The sequence below is a fragment of the Artemia franciscana genome, chromosome 15 (assembly GCF_032884065.1).
Source record: "Artemia franciscana chromosome 15, ASM3288406v1, whole genome shotgun sequence".
NCBI lineage: Eukaryota > Metazoa > Arthropoda > Branchiopoda > Anostraca > Artemiidae > Artemia > Artemia franciscana.
In genome coordinates, this window is record NC_088877.1 from 862742 (window position 1) to 875464 (window position 12723).

Consider the following 12723-nt stretch of genomic DNA (forward strand, 5'->3'; position numbering starts at 1 on the left):
TAGCTATTGGTACCAAAATTCCATTTTTTACGAAGGAAGGGGTAAAGGAAAATTATCCCCCAATTCTCACAAAAAAGCATGCGCTGCGGTCTTTTGTTTTCTATGCCTGTTGTGTGGCAAGCTTGGCCACCAGTTTTTAACGATATGAATTAGCTAAATCAAAACTCGTTCTACGAGCTTGTCTAATCAAACAGTTCGTGGTAACGAATTGCAGAATCGCATTTCAATGCTGATTTTAAATATATAAGTTTCATCAAGTTTAATTTTGCCCATCAAAAGTTACGAGCCTGAGAAAATTTGTCTTATTTTAGAAAATAGGGGGAAACACCCACTGAAAGTCATAGAATCTTAACGAAAATCAGACAATCAGATTCAGCGTATCAGAGAACCCTACTGTAGAAGTTTCAAGCTCCTATCTACAAAAATGTGGAATTTTGTTTTTTTTTTGCCAGAAGACAGATCACTGGTGCGTGTGTGTTTATTTGTTTGTTTGTTTTTTTTCCCAGGGGTTATCGTATCGGCCCGTGGTCATAGAATGTCGCAAGAGGGCTCATCCTAACGGAAAATAAAATTTCTAGTGCTCTTTTTTAAGTGACCATAAAAATGGAGGGCACCTAGGCCCACTCCCACGCTCATTTGTCCCCAAAGTTACCAGATTAAAATTTTGAGATAGCCATTTTCTTCAGCACAGTCGAAAAACTTAGTAATTATGTCTTTGGCGACTACTTAATCCCTCAGAGTCCCCGGGGGAGGGGCTGCAAGTTACAAACTTTGACCATTGTTTACATATATAGTAATGGTTAATGGGAAGTGCACAGAAGTTGTTAGGGGGACTTTTTCGCATTGGGGTAGGGGTGGATCGGGGGAGGGGGTTACTGGGAGGATCTTTCCATGGAGGAATTTATCATAAGGGAAGAGAATTTCCATAAAGGGGGCGCAGGAATTTCAAGCATTAAAAAAGAAATGTAAATTTCTCTTTAAGAATCAAAATCTTACGTGCACGAAACACTTATATACAAAGTACTTATTTTTAGCACTCCTGCTAGTTATTTATTTTTTGAACAGCAATAAGAAGCCTTTGTGGAAAACAATGAGAAAATAAATAAAACAAAGTTTTTTCAGCTGGAAGTAAGGAGCAGCATTAAAACTTAAAACGAACAGAAAATATTACATATATAATCGGGTTAAAAAATTAATAGTAATAAAAATATAAGGGGGTAAAAAATTAAAATGCAAATTTCGTTTTAATTATCTATCGGCGGTGAGCCAAAATCAAAACATGCATTAATTTAAAAACGTTCAGAAACTAAATAAAAAAAACAAGTTTTTTAATGCAAGTAAGGAGCGACATTAAAACTTAAACCGAACAAAACTTATTCCGTAGATGAAAGGGGTTGTCCCCTCCTAAACGCCTCGCTCTTTACGCTAAAGTTTTTTATTGTTTTAAAATGTAGAACTGTGACAAAGACTCAAAATTTAGCGTAAAGAGTGAAGCGTTGAGGAGGGGACCCCCCTAAAATAAAAATATGGTGTATCCAGCCCCCCCTTGGGCACTAATATGACGGAGAAGTAAGTTTATAGTGAGCAAGTTTTAGTAATCAATTTTTGACTATACATAGCATAGAATGAGATTACGTAATAAACAATTAGCTCTGATTTTGGCAGGTATAGAATTGCTTAACTAAAAGTCTTATTTTGAGAACTACATGATGCAAGTCAGAGAACTAGGCCAAAAGAGCTCCCTAAAGTGCATATGTTGACCCCATTTTAGGCGGCTTTAAACTTGATTTTCATGGAATTTCCGTAAAGGTATAATATTTGTAGCTACGTAGGCTATATCCATGCGCTTTCAAGGCTTAGTTCATAACTCAGGCGGATTTCAAAACGGATTGCCCATACAGCTCAAAAATCACTTAGGTGCACAGCAGTTATGCTAACTCAAAAGGAGGTATGTGAAATTTTTTTTCATGAGAGCCATCTTTTCACAGCAATCAAGCTCTATATGTCAAAGAACAAACCAGTGTTACCAGATGCCTGGCACAATATATTACAGACATAAGGGCCAAATTTGCACCCTTTTCTAAGAATTGGTATTGAAAAATGCGCCAATTTTAAGAATTTACTGAGCAGCCATCTAAAAGAAGCGCCGCAATGGTGAAAATCTGGCAAAACAGGTTTAAGCTTTAGGTTCAGTTACATTCCCTGTCAGGATGTTTGCAAAGCAAAGTTTAATTTCTGGTGGTCGAATTTCTCCTCAGAATCATCAGAAGTTGTATCGTCTTATCACGCTTTCCATCCGGATTGCAGTGGTAGCTAGCAACCTCTTAAGAGATATGTTCAAAGACGAACTTCCGATATTAGGCTAAATGAACAACTTTTTTTTTCATTTAAAGCTAATGTTAAAATTATACAACCCCTATAATAGTGGACTAGTCCGCATTCGATTGCCAAATACAAACGTTTAGTGCCGCATTGCGACAGTTTGTTTGACGCCAGGGTCACAACTTTTTGCCTCCTCGTGCACATCTCAGAGTGCTATGTGTGCTGCAAATTCCCACCGCACGTGCCTCGACCCCACAACATTCGTTACAGCTCTACCACACTTGGCGCACTTTCACCATGCTTCGCACGCGTCACCTGGTGTGTGTGATTTATGAAACGTCACCACCTCCTCGGTTATACGTGAATCCCAAAAAAGCAGAATAAACCAATTCCAAAGTAAATTATTGCTTTATCGGTCGACATATGGTTTTCAGGACGTTAGTAGTAGAAGAGTCAAATTTGAAACTGATGTGAAGCAAGAACCTGTGCAGCAGGAGGACTTTGGTCCTATGCCTTTCTGAAATCTTAGTTTCTCCCAATTTTTACTATATTTTCTTGTCCGTATAAATTGTCCATTTTTAGCAATTCATTCGGAAGCCCCCCCTCCTATTCCTCAGGCAGAATCCTGTGTAGGGTAAAGTTTCTTAGTACTTTTTAAAAAGCTTCTTATCGTTTAAAAAAGCTTCTAATTTAACGACTGTTTGTTTCAGGAGTCGTTCTTAAAGAATTGGAGCAAAATTTGAACTATATCGTAAAAAGTGAGGTGTTGAAGAGGGAAATTCCCCTTAATATACGTAATAATTTCTGTTTGTTCTAAGTTTTAATGCTGCTCCTTATATTCAGTTCAATAACCTTGTTTTTTTTAAATTTAATTTCAGATCGTTTTTTAAATAATGCCGTAAAATCCTGCTCCACCTCCACGGAAAAATCCCCCTTACCACGGATATATCCTCTAGGAAATCCAATGCCGGTGATAATTTACCCTGGACAATTACCCTTAATATCTCCACGCGTAAAATTGATTCGGCAAAGAGAAAGCAAGGAATAAAACAAATTTCGTATAGGAATTCTGGCAAATTCCCCCAGAGTAAAATTTCCCCTGAAAAGTTCACCCACTGAAAACGCCCCTCCCCATTGAAACCTCGTAGAAAACTTCGTTCTTCCTCGTAGAAAATCCCCAGACCAGAACCCCCCCTTACCCAACCCGAAAAATGTATGCATGCTTCCCAATAACAAATACTATACGTAAAGAATGGGCAAATTTATAACTTAAAGACCTTTCCCTAGGGGCTGTGGGGGTCATTTTATCTCCAAAAGCATTGTTATTGGGCCTTTTAGTTATGCTGAACGAAATGGCAATCTCGAAATTTTGATCAGACGATTTTGGTTAAAAAGGGGCATGGGAAGGGGCTTAGTTGCCCTCCAGTCTTTTTGGTCACTTAAAAAAGGCACTAGAACTTTTATTTTTATTCGAATGAGCCCTCTCCGGATATTCTAGGACCACTGTGTTGATACAATTACCCCTGGCAAAAAACAGACATCCACGATCTTTTCTTCTGGCAAAAAAAAATTCCACAGTTTTGCAAATAGGAGCTTGAAACCTCTAACGTAGGTATCTCTGATACAGAATCATGTGGTGTGACTTTCATTAAGATTTTTTATTTTTACGGGGTCTTTATCCCCTTTTTCGAAAATCAGGCAAATTTTTCATGCTCGTAGCCTTAGATTGGTAATACTAAACTTAATATAAACTTATATGTTTGGAATCGGCATAATAAACCAATTCTTTGTTGTATCTATTGGTATCAAAATTCCGTTTTTAGAGTTTCGTAATAATTCAGCCACGTCACTCCTTACTTTCAATTCGTTACCACGAACAGTTTTGATGGAGTGTTGAAATTGGGTAAATTCAATTATATATCCAAAGATATTGACAAAAAAGAGTAATTTTTTTATCTAGACACTTAATTACACTAACAGTATTCAATCAACATTAAGTGAGGAAATCACCTGTCCAGTAGGAAAAACGGTAGCCGGCGTTTACCTGCCAGAAAATACCCCCGCGGAAAATACCCATCCGGAGAATATCCCACCCGGAAAATAACCCCCCCCCCCGAGGAAAGTACCCCCCCCCCCTTGGAAAATACCTCCTCCAGAAAACACCCCTTCCACCAGTAAATACTTCCACAATGAAATTATCCCCCGCGAAAAATACCCCCGGAGAATACCTCCCCCCGCAAAATACCCGCTTGGAAAACATCCCCGCGGAAAATACCCCTCCCAGAAAAAACCACGCGGGAAATTCCCACCCCCGGAAAATAACCCCCTCTCCCCGAGGAAAATACCCCTAGAGAAATACCCACTGTGTAAAATACCCCCCCCCCCCATGGAAAATAAGGCTCTCCGCATTTGATAATTTTATTTGTGTTATTTCTTTATTTTACGTAGGGGAAAGGAATTTGGTGCTCATGTATTATACGTCACTCGCTGAAGTTTACCCTGTGCAAAACTCGAGAACAAACAAAGATAAGATACAGAATACATGGGAAATATATAATTTGCACTATATGAAAGGGGTTGCCTCCTCCTCATGACATCGCTCTTTACGCTACAGTTTCCTTAGAATTTTAAAACAAAGCTTATTATTCTAATTGAACACCATTGTGTTTCTAGAATCGTTCTTAAAGAATTAAGACAAAATATCAAAACTTTAGCGTAAAGAGTAAGGTCTTGTGGAAGGGCAACTCCTTTCGTGTACGTAATAATTTCTGTTCATTTTAAGTCTTCATGTTGTTCCTTGCTTCTAGCTGAAGTTATACTAGTTTTTTTCTATGTATTTTCTGATCGTTTTTAAATAATACCGGGAAATCCGCCTCTCTCCATGAAAAAATCCGGTACTTGTGCATTACATACTCATTCAAGTTTACTACATACTCACTCAAGTCTACGACGCGTAAAACTTGACAACAAATCGATTTCTTTTTTAGTTTCTTCGTTACTTTAGTAACAAATCTGGGCTATATATTTGCACATTAGGGGGAGTAAAGTATAGTGATCTGCATGTCAAATGTGTTAGGTACAATTATTCTACATATTATGAAGTAAGATTTTTTTCTGACTTCAAACTGTCCAAATACTTTACCCCTCCCCCTTACGTGCAAATATATAGCCCAAATTATATATTCCCCATCTATTCTGTTGCTTGTATTTGTCTTGTCTCACGCTAAGCTGAAAGAAGCTGGTTTGTTCTTGAGTTTTACACCGTGTAAACTTGAGTGAGTGGCGTATAATACACAAGCACCAAAATTCCTTCCCCCTACGGAAAATAAAAGAAAAAAATTTAAATAGAATTCTCGAATTTGGAAAGCCTTATTTTCCATGGGGGGATACTTTACACGGAGGGTATTTTCCGGAGGGTATATTCCGTGGGGGTATTTTCCTCGGGGAGAGAAGGGTTAATTTACGGGTGTATTTTTCTTGGGGGTATTTTCCTCGGGGGAGGGGTATTTTTCGGGGGATGTTTCCAGCGGGGACTATTTACTTCGGGGGTATTTTCGGGGACATCGGGGGGGGGGGGGGGTGTAGACACCGGGGCGGCGGTTTGAAGGCATTGAACCATGAAAACAAACACCCATAATTTACAGTTTAGTTTCTAACCAATTGGAAGCTAAGTTAAATTTTGAAAAACACTTATAATTTTGTATTAGATGGTTTGTAATAAAAATAAATAAGTATTATTCTGCAGCTTAGAATGCTCGAACATAAGACATGGTAAAGTAAAGGGAAACTAGACATGTCTTTTGTTACTAAGAACCTAAAAGTTGATGCTATAAGGAGAAACGTAGTTTTTTGAGGGATGTAGGTAGACAGAATGCACGTATTTCCGTGTACGTAGGACTTTATTTCATAAGATCCAACATTTTTGAGAAGTGGGAACATATTTAAAAAATACTATGTGCATGGGAAATAAAGGAAATTGTAATGAGAATCGTAAAATCCTAGAGGTTTTTGGGGTGGGCTAGACCCAAAGGCCCCACCCCTGTGCATTAGCCCCTTAACTAAGGCTCATAAAGGTAGTGGGTTAGGACTCCCCTTCTGAATAAGCTACTGTATCAAAAAACTGTATTTTTTAAATTGAATTGTAACCCCTTTCCCCCTTTCCCCCTTTTCTAATGCCTGGGCTATGTCTTGGCTATATCCAAAGTTTTTTTTTACATTTGTATATGAACAATATGTTAGTAAGAAAGAAGTACAAGAGAGCATTGCCAACACTTTGAAATAAAATACACCTGTTTTCCGATTGAAATTGTATTAAGAGAGATTAATTTGTACCATCTTAGCACCAGATTAAAAATTTGCCAATACAGAAAGAACATTTTTTTAAAACTAAAAACTTTAACAGTTATCCAAGTCAGAGAGGAGCAAGTAAAACCAAAACGTGCAGATAATTTTGTATACAAAATCTCCAAATGTACCAGTTTGGACCAGGATCTCTAAATTGTATCAAAGTAGATATAATTGTGCAAAATAAATTGGAAACAAAATCATGAAACCTTTGTATATAGCTCATGGCTATATGGAGGGTAACATTCTTGTCATTGCCCTCTTCTGAGCTAGGCATTAAAATAACAAATCTTACAAATTTTTATTAAAAGAGTTGCTTGACATGGTTACATAAGATAATTCACCGAATTGGCTGATTTATAATTTTTTTTTCCTTGTTTATTTTCAGCTATGGGTTCATACTACCAAATGACATAAAATGCAATGAAATGGAATAATACTACCATGAAAAAAAACTATAAGACCAGTTAATTGAAATTAATTTAAAAAAAGTACTTTAGGATATTGCCTAGGGCTGTATTCAGGCACTAGTGGGGAGGAGGTTTAGTTTGGTTTTGAGTTTGGGGGGGGGGGAGATGTCATGAATTTGCAGACAAAATTGTCCAGATTGCCGACGAATGCTGACACATAAGCTAAATTAAACTAAAGCCATAAGCTAAAATAGCTGTGTCCCTGAATGTCACCCTAAAAAATTTCAGAACGTGAAAATTGAAAATTTGAAATTCGGGTTAGAAATCTTTTCAGTTTAGCTTCTCTCTCCCTTGGAAAATTGTTAGCTCTTGCGTCCTCTCACTAAATAAAATTGAGTTATCATCTCCAAAAAGGGGTGTATATTGAGGGGAGAGTGAAACTGTCCCCCCTAGATTTTAAAAAACGTATTTTTTATTAGAATAATCGAAGAAAACCAATGGCCAAGTATCACTTCTTTGTTGTTATTGCAGTTAGTTCAGTAAAGAAGTCTTGCATCAGAATTACTTCTCCACAATTACCGCTACTTTAGAAGGCAAAGTAGCCTATGTATTCCCCCACTGTCACCCTAAACGAATTTTCAACACGTGCAAAAAATTGAAAAGCTGAAATTGGGACAAAAAATATTTTCGATTTAGCCTCTCTCTCCTTGCTAAAATTATTCAGTCTGCCTCCTCCCACAACATAAAATTGAGTTACCGTCTCCAAACGAGGGTTGTCTATCGGGGGGGGGGGTGAAATTGTTCCCCCTAGATTTTGAGATGTCTTTACCTGGTCTTTTCAGTATAAACAACTGAAGAAAAACAAAACGCCTCCCCTCCCCCCGTAGATCTTAAAAAATGCTTTCCGGTCTTTCATTAAAAAAATCAAAGAAACACAAATGCGCGCCCTCCCCGCTAGGTATTCAAAGATACTGTTTTTTCTATCGTCACTACAAAATAAAAATTGTCCTTCCTGTATTTTGTGAATTGGCACCATTACTCTGGACTTAAGTATGGAGTATTAATACCATATGGTATTAAGTATGGAGGGGAAATGGGTTGTCCCCTCCGCAATCCCTCGCTCTTTACGCTAAAGTTTTTAATTGTTTTAAAAAGCAGAATTGTGAAGTAGGAATGAAAAGTAGGAAGGTATTTTGAAGCAACTATCTCCACTCCTTCTCCATCTAGAGGGCCCTGACCTTTGATGACCTTTAAAATATGTGTGCTATAATAGTGAAACTTTGCAAAATATATCTTCTGCTTAATTGAAGTACAACAAAATTGTTTTCAGCTTCATAACTTTGCTCAATTCCATTTTATAAGGTTTTAAAGATATGCAAATACATTTCCTAAATTTTGAAAAAAAAAACCATTGATATGGCTCAAATTCTACTCAAATAACAGGAATTGCATTCTCAGAACTAAAGGCAGAGAAAAAGCAACTAGTAACTGAAAATTAAGGTAAAATATTGTTTTGTCAAAATTTCAATAGGTATAGACCTGTCATGTAGGCAAATTTCCCCTCCTTTTCCCCTAAATACCATAAGTATTTTTAACTTAATTACGCTTAAACATCTCACCACTTTCAATCACTATGATATTCACAATAAAAGGTTTCATCAAAATACCTGCTGGTGAAACTAACTTAATTTCCGCTCCAATTCATAAAAAGCGTTCTATCATTGCGGAGCTGTCACTGACAATAAAAATAAATTCAATATGCTATACACACAGACACCGCCTCTTATTAAGTCAAACGTATTGTGTTACTCTATTGTCTCTTAAAATCATTAAAAACAACAACATACTACTGCACAAATGTGCCGTTTGAAGTGGTTCTTGATTACTGAAACTTTTCTGTATACTTGATGTTACTTCCCAATCGATTTAATCCTGACGCATTCGCGGGAATGTTTCTTGAACTTTTCTTGGAGAATTAAAAAGGGTGAGGGCGGTAGTACTTTGGCAAGTTTTATCAAGCTGTTTAAGCTTTTTCTACTTGGCTGAGGGAGATCCAGGGCCTTGGAGGTGTAAAGGGGCACATGCCTCCCCAGAAGGTTGAAAATTAAACTAATTACAGTGGCGGAAAATACCAATGACGGAACTCAGATTTCATTGCTGCACCCCTCCAAGCCCATGATTGTACGCAGGCACCTACGGATAATTTTTACCTAGGGAATATAATGTTCTGGGGAGGGGTGGGGGTGAGTTCGCCATAAGCTAAAAAATCTATATGACAAATATTGGATTGTGAGAAAACCGTAACAATATAGACTTTTTGACTGAAGGAAAACCCTGCCTTCTATCAGCCTACGCGCCGGATCTTGTATTAGCAGTTAATATGAAATGAAAATATAATGAGGGTAGAACATTTTATGAAGAAAGTGTATGATGAGGAAAAACTTGAAATATTTAATAATTAAAGTCCATTAATGAAGATACAGTAAAATGCTATCTTAAGTTTTTTTCTTATTTTTTAATAGTTTATTCTGAGAATAACTCTTCATATTTCAAGTTAGATTTGGTCATACTATTTTAAATACGTTTTTTGTCACATCGAAAAGTTTGATCTTCATGTAGAATTATCTTTGGTGTCAGTTTGTTTTTGTGTTTGTTTGTAGGGGGGCAGAATGATATTAGCCTTCGACCCAGGGGTAGCCCTACAATTAAAATGAAATAGAGCTAATTTACAACTGAGACCATTAAAAAATTTCCAATCGGGAACCATTTAAATTTTGAAGGTTAAAATAAGGCATTTTGAAGAAGTGAAATCTTCTACTTCTTCTAATCTCTGTTGTTCCCTCGTCTTGTCCCCGCCCTGACTCTCGATTGACACAAGATCGATTGACAACCACTAATACTACTTTCAACTCATGGCAGCACAGTCACCCATGCCAATCGTAGACTTGTATGAAGGATTTCAGCCGCATCTTCTTTCCTGCCATTTTAAGGATTTAACTTCAATTTCAATATATTAAAATTATCGTGGACTGGGAATCGACCACTTGTCTCCCACGGAACAAGCGGGTATTCTTACCATTTTACCATCGAAGACTAGTAGAATATAGGTTACATAAAAGACATAATAATAAATTCGTTAATACGCTAAAAAAAATTATTAATAGTAATGAATGAACCTTAACCCATAATAACTTAAATATTTTACACAAACGTTCGGTATAATTCCTTTTAAGGGTTGTAGCGGCATTGTAAACAAAGATGACTTGTTTCTGTTTTTCTGTTTACTGTTTTCTATATTTATCGGAAGACTTCAGCATAGAAGTATCGTTGAAACATTTACGCAAGCTTATAAGGGCAACAAGCCCCCTTTCTCTTTTTAAAAAACAGATGCGCATCCAGTATCAAAAAAGCGTATCTGCAATATCTTCAGAGTTAGTGAGTGCATTGACTTGAACTTTCAAAGCTAATTGAAGGAGATGTTAAAATGTGATTAGAGTGAATCCAATCCCACTTTCACTCTCTTTTAAGCTTCTTTCCCTAAAAAATGTTCGATGAAAATACCAAAATAACCTTTTCGCTAAAATAGTTTGGAGGTCAGATAACTATGCCTACAGAAATGACATACCCCTCCGATGTCACATATAGCAAAAGTGGTAAGTCACGCGGAAGAGTGAAAATCCCTCTTTTTGGGTGTTAGTTTTCATTCATTTTCAATGTCATTAGTTGGTAATCTCGTCAGAAGTGTAATTAATCCAAGGAACAGAGCTACGAACTTGCTCACTTTTTATTTAAAATGCACTCTTTTCACACCTCATAGGTGATGCGAAATCTTTTTCAGCCGCGCGCGTGCAAATTTTTTGACTTGCACTTTTTTTGGCCTTGATTTGCACTCTTTTTGGATGTCAGTTGTTGACAATCCTGGTCACAGTTGCTGCAATACTAAACGGGACTCTGGTATAAAAGGCTTAGTTTTTCTTGATAATAGGAGTTAAGTAAAGAATTCGCAAAATGTCTATTAAACACTAATTTTTCCATTGTGAACTTGGCTTTAAAAATAGAATTACTACTACACCTACTAACAGCAAAGTGCAGTAACAAACCACCTAAGGCCAAGACTTCTGCGCACACTTCTCTTCCACACCCTTTACCCTCTCTCACTAACTACCAAATTATTTCAAATCCCGGCAAAATTCTAGTTAATTGACTTCTTGCTATCTAAGAAAGGGTTTAGGCTAGGAAAATGAAACTTTCAGGGATAGGTCTACAAGCTAAAGTATGTACTGGGAAGGTATTTTAAAGTACCCACCTCCACTCCTTCTGCCCCTAGAGGGCCCTGAAATTTGCCTACATGACAGGTCTATACCTATTGAAATTTTGACAAAACAACATTTTACCTTAATTTTCAGTTACTAGCTGCTTTTTCTCTGCCTTTAGTTCTGAGAATGTAATTCCTGTTATTTGAGTAGAATTTGAGCCGTATCAATGTTTTTTTTTTCTAAATTTAGGAAATGTATTTGCATATCTTTAAAACCTTATAAGATGGAATTGAGCAAAGTTATGAAGCTGAAAACAATTTTATTGTACTTCAATTAAGCAGAAAATATATTTTGCAAAGTTTCACTATTATAACACACATATTTTAAAGGTCATCAAAGGTCAGGGCCCTCTAGATGGAGAAGGAGTGGAGGTAGTTGCTTCAAAATACCTTCCCGGGACATACTTTAGCCGGTAGACCCATCCCTGAAAGTGTCATTTTCCTATCCTAAACCCTTTCTTAGATAGCAAGAAGTCAATTAACTAGAATTTTACCCAAATCCCTTTTAGCCATAGTAACTTTCAAGACTAGCCACGGATTGTTCGGAAGAAATGAAAACAGATTGAGGCAAGGTTTTATTTATGTTCTTGCTATGATGTAACTCATACATTTATGAGTTCAGTCAAATCAGTCCAATTACCTTCCTAATAATGTGTTAGCGTAAACACTAAAATTGCCATAGCAATTACCAAGACTAGCCGTGAATTATCCAATAAACTGACATAAAAATAGAACAGATTAAAGCAAGGATTTATTTACATTCTTGCTTTTGACGTAGCTCATATATTTATGAACCCGTTCAGGTCGGCCAAAATTAAACAATTATCTTCCCAATAAAAAATTAGCACCAATAATAAACTACCATAGTAATTGCCAATATTAGCCGCGAATTATCCAGTAAACTGAGGAAAATTTTGAAATAAACAAGATTCAAGCACGGTTTTATTTATATGCTTACTTTTGACGTAGCTCATACATTTATGAATCAGTTTAGGTTGGTTCCAATTAAACTCTTACCTTTCCAATAAGAAATTAGCGGAATCAATGAATGAAGAAAGAGCAAATCAGCAGTTCGTGCATTGTTAAGAAACCAAACAATTTGCACAACGTAAACATACAAATTTTTGGTTTTATAACTGATTTAACCTTTATGTATGAGGGATCCCTACATTCTTGGCATCATAACATCACCGGAGCGGATTACCAGAGATAAATAAAAACTTATGGGAAGGTGAGCCTAGCGTCTTACATGTGCTTTTGATGGTCCAGACCTATAATATTTCACTAGGTAATAGGCTAGGGTTGAATGTTACGTGTTGTGAAAGCGGACTT

General features: G+C 36.8%; 1 protein-coding gene across 4 annotated transcripts in view; it reads right to left on the reverse strand.

The window, feature by feature from the left end:
* LOC136036678 (glycoprotein 3-alpha-L-fucosyltransferase A-like) overlaps nucleotides 1-12723 on the reverse strand; it is an 89033-nt gene that overhangs the window by 75447 nt on the left and 863 nt on the right. The window contains exon 1 of one of the 4 annotated variants that reach the window (XM_065718989.1): nucleotides 8761-8970. The exons of 1 other annotated variant lie outside the window; for it this stretch is intronic. The gene's annotated coding sequence lies outside the window, so the exon portion shown is untranslated. Of the gene's footprint in view, nucleotides 1-8695; nucleotides 8971-12723 lie in introns of those variants that run through there. 2 more of the 4 variants (XM_065718986.1, XM_065718988.1) reach the window with 2 other exon arrangements.